At 46.8% G+C, this 3,458-nt stretch overlaps 1 pseudogene; it reads left to right on the forward strand.

The window, feature by feature from the left end:
* Window positions 1-143: 143 nt before the first annotated feature.
* LOC116548099 lies at window positions 144-829 on the forward strand (annotated as a pseudogene).
* The last annotated feature ends 2,629 nt before the right edge of the window (window positions 830-3,458 follow it).

Genomic DNA, 3,458 nt, shown 5'->3' on the forward strand with positions numbered 1-3,458 from the left:
TTTAAACTCCTCCTTGTCTGGAGTTCTGCTTCTGAATCCCAGAGGATGTGCAGGCCACACCTTATTCTCTGGCACATCCTCAAAAATGTAGGAGTCAAATGTGCTCCTCCCCGTCCCTCCCACCTCCCCCAAGGCCCAAGTAGATCCTTGGTCTGCCCTCCAGCGTGGGTGCAGCTGTGCAGGCACGAGGTCTCCATCAGACTGTGGCTACCAATGGGCGGAGCAGCACCCAGCCTGCCCTGCCGAAGGCCAGAGCCGTGGCTCCCAAACCCAGCAGCCGGGGGGAGTATGTGGTGGCCAAGCTGGATGACCTCATCAACTGGGCCTGCAGGAGATCCCTGTGGCCCATGGCCTTCGGCCTGGCCTGCTGCGCCGTGGAGATGATGCACATGGCCGCACCGCGCTATGACATGGACCACTTCCACATGGTCTTACGCGCCAGCCCACGCCAGTCCGACCTGATGATCGTGGCTGGCACACTCACCAACAAGATGGCCCCCGCGCTCCGCAAGGTCTACGACCAGATGCCCGAGCCACGCTACGTGGTGTCCTTGGGGAGCTGTGCCAACAGCGGCGGCTACTACCATTACTCCTACTCGGTTGTGAGGGGCTGCGACCGCATCGTGCCCGTGGACATCTACGTCCCAGGCTGCCCGCCCACGGCTGAGGCCCTGACTCTACGGCATCCTGCAGCTGCAGAGGAAGATCAAACGGGAGCGGAAGCTGCAGATCTTGTACCGCAGGTAGCGCCCCCGCCAGAGCCTCGCCCGGAGCCGTCCTGTCCCCCTTCTGTCCCGTGAGTTTGTCAATAAACCCGCCCTTGGGCCTCCGCAAAAAAAAAAAAAAAATCCCTGCTTAATGAAAGCAGGGATTTCTGTCTCTTTAGCTCACTGCTCTTTCTCTAGTTCCTAGGACAGCTCTTAGCACACAGAGGACAACAAATAAACCTGAGGATAAATGAGTAAATGTATGAATTGAGCATGCATTGCTTTGTATTTGGGAGGAATCCATTGTAAACAGTTATATATATATATATATATATACGTGTATATATATATACACGTATATATATATATACATGTGTATATATATATACATGTATATATGTGTGTGTATATATATATATATACATGTGTATATATATATACATGTATATATGTGTGTGTGTGTATATATATATATATGTATATATATATATATAAAGATGAATCAAGAAGTGTTCTCTTCTTTATAAACACAGGAAAATCATCAGACATCTCAGCCACTGAACCTACTAATTTACAAATGGTGTGTGTGTGAAAATGATGTGCACTTTATTCATGAGGGAAAATATAGAATCAGGTACCAAGCGGCAGGACTGGGGTCCTATGCTTTGTGTCTTCTCCAGAAAGGGAAGAAGACAGGAATGGAGGGTCTCCCTGGTGAGGAAACATGGGAGGAAACACAACCACCCGTGTTTCCTCACCCGTTTATCACCCAAGACAATGACAGAAGGGAGCCTTGCTGTCTCTTTATAGCAGGGCAGAAAAGGCCAGCCAAGGAAGATGAATGAGAGACTTGGAAGACTTGGCCCCAGACACTTGACTGAGATTACATCTGTCTGGGAGGGCTGCATGGATTGAAAATTAACCCAGTCGGGTGCAGTGGCATGCACCTGAAATCCCAGAAGTTTGGGAGGTCGAAGCAGGTGGATTGCTTGAGCCCAGGAGTTTGAAACCAGCCTGGGAAACATAGAGAAACCCTGACTCCATAAAAAATACAAAAATTAGTGGGATGTTGTGGCACGTGCTTGTGGTTCCAGCCACTCAGGAGGCTGAGGTGGGAGGATCACTTGAGCCCAGGAAGTCGAGGCTGCAGTGAGCCAAAATCTTACCACTGTACCCCAGCCTAGGCAGCACAGTGAGACCTTGCAGAAAATAAAAGAAAAAAAGCCAGGTGTGGTGGCTCATACCTGTAATTCCAACACTTTGGGAGGTCAAGGTGATCACTTGAGGTCGGGAGTTAGAGACCAGCCTGGCCAACATGATGAAACCCCGTTTCAACTGAAAGCACAAAAATTAGCTGGGCATGGTAGCACATGCTTGTAATTTCAGCTACTTGGGAAGCTGAGGCAGGAGGATTGCTTGAGCCTGGGAGGTGGAGGCTGCAGTGATCTGAGATTGCACCACTGCACTCCAGTCTGGGCAACAGAGTGAGACTTCATCTCAAAAGAATAAAATAATGGCTCATGCCTGTAATTCAAGCACTTTGGAGGCCAAGGAGGGCAGATAACCTGAGGTCGGGAGTTCAAGACCAGCCTGACCAACATGGTAAAACACTGTCTTAAAAAAATAAAAAATAATAAAATAAAAAATTAAATAAAATTTTAATTAATTAATTAACCTAAGGGCTTACACGTCTAGAAGGAATCATTTTTTTCAGCCTTTTGAGACAATCTAAACTTGCTTGACCTTTTTAATTTCATTCATGTATGCAATCCTGGTATCTATGATTCATCCTTGAAAAGTTTCTACTAATACACAGGAACCTCAGGAAATGGTGTCCTTTGCTCTCTGGTGATATAAACACATCCAGTCACATATTTTCCAGGTGGACATTGAGGCAAGAGATACAGCTCACCTTAGACGAGGCAAAGCTTGGAACCTGGGCTGGGAGGCCGTGTTCACAATGATAGGGGGTGGCCCCAACATGTCACAGCCTATGGCCTTAGACTTTCACGCAACCAGATCAGCAACACTTGGCAACTTTTGAGTGTGTGTGAATCAAGCCACACTCTTAGGAAGTCATTACAAATCAAATGACCTTGGGCATCCTCAGGTGTTCTATCTTTAGAATCTCTCAGCATTTATAAAATGCACTGCCACACTGCAATATGTCTTCTCCCTTCTTAAATAGCCTTGGGTTTATGGAGAATAACAACAAACAAAACAATTGCTAAAACATGTGTAAGGTGTTTACAGATTTCCAAGAGCCTTCAGATCAATGTTTCACAATAGTCCTGTGAAAACCATGTAGTAACAATGATTCTTGTCCGTTGTCTAGATGAGGGGACTGAGGCTGAAAATTTACAGGATTGGCCCAAAGGACAGAGGAGCTGGGACCTGAGCCAAGGTCCCCCACTTCTAGAGTCATTCATCTCTATGTTACTTCCTATCCAATGTCCTGTCTGTTCCCATGTAATACAGGATCTCACAGTGACTCCTGGGCACTCGGGGGATAGGGTTAGCACTGGAAAGTCCTGTTTTCTCATCCATAAAAGCAGGGATTTAGATCAGATGACCTTTGGGCACCCCTAAGCGCTGAGACATTTTTATTCTCTGCTCCATTTCAAAGGTCAAGGGGTCAGGTCCCTGGCCGGATGGACTCCATTGAAGGCAAAACAAGAAGAAAAGATGTTAGTGGTAAACTCTTTCATCTGTATTTACTATCAGATACCAAAGAGACCATTGGTTTTTCAC

The sequence above is a fragment of the Sapajus apella genome, unplaced genomic scaffold (assembly GCF_009761245.1).
Source record: "Sapajus apella isolate SASKATOON/1434 unplaced genomic scaffold, GSC_monkey_1.0 scaffold6997, whole genome shotgun sequence".
Taxonomy (NCBI): domain Eukaryota; kingdom Metazoa; phylum Chordata; class Mammalia; order Primates; family Cebidae; genus Sapajus; species Sapajus apella.